Genomic DNA, 604 nt, shown 5'->3' with positions numbered 1-604 from the left:
TGTTTAACCAGTGGTGATAAATAATTTTTTGTATAGATCTTATTATATTCTGAGGTATTCATTTAAATTATATTTTGTTTAATTTTATGTTAGTCTTTGTTTGTATAGTATTATTTTGAGTATGTCTGTCAGTACTGTACTCTGATGGTCTATCCAGCAGTTTAGCCTCATTCTAATTATTCTATTAGAATTTTGTTTTGTAATCATAAAAAATATATCTTTTTTATTTTTTTTAATAATTTCATCAATTCTACTACTTCTATTTTGACCTCTTAATAGGCTTTGTTGTATTTCTCTTCCTGCCATTATTTTTTTACTTTTAACACCATCAAATTTCATCACATCTATCGTTACAAATTTCATTTAGTTTTGTTGTAGTTACTATATTCACGTATAACTTTCACCTACATTTAGTTTTATTTCATTTAGAGAATAATAGTAAGAGAAAGAATAGTCTCTTCCTGTTTTTTACTTTTAACACCATCAAATTTCATCACATCTATCGTTACAAATTTCATTTAGTTTTGTTGTAGTTACTATATTCACGTATAACTTTCACCTACATTTAGTTTTATTTCATTTAGAGAATAATAGATAATAGTAA

Source organism: Arachis ipaensis, chromosome B01 (genome assembly GCF_000816755.2).
Source record: "Arachis ipaensis cultivar K30076 chromosome B01, Araip1.1, whole genome shotgun sequence".
NCBI lineage: Eukaryota > Viridiplantae > Streptophyta > Magnoliopsida > Fabales > Fabaceae > Arachis > Arachis ipaensis.
The sequence above is the reverse complement of the archived record's forward strand: the minus strand, read 5'-3'. Positions refer to the sequence as shown.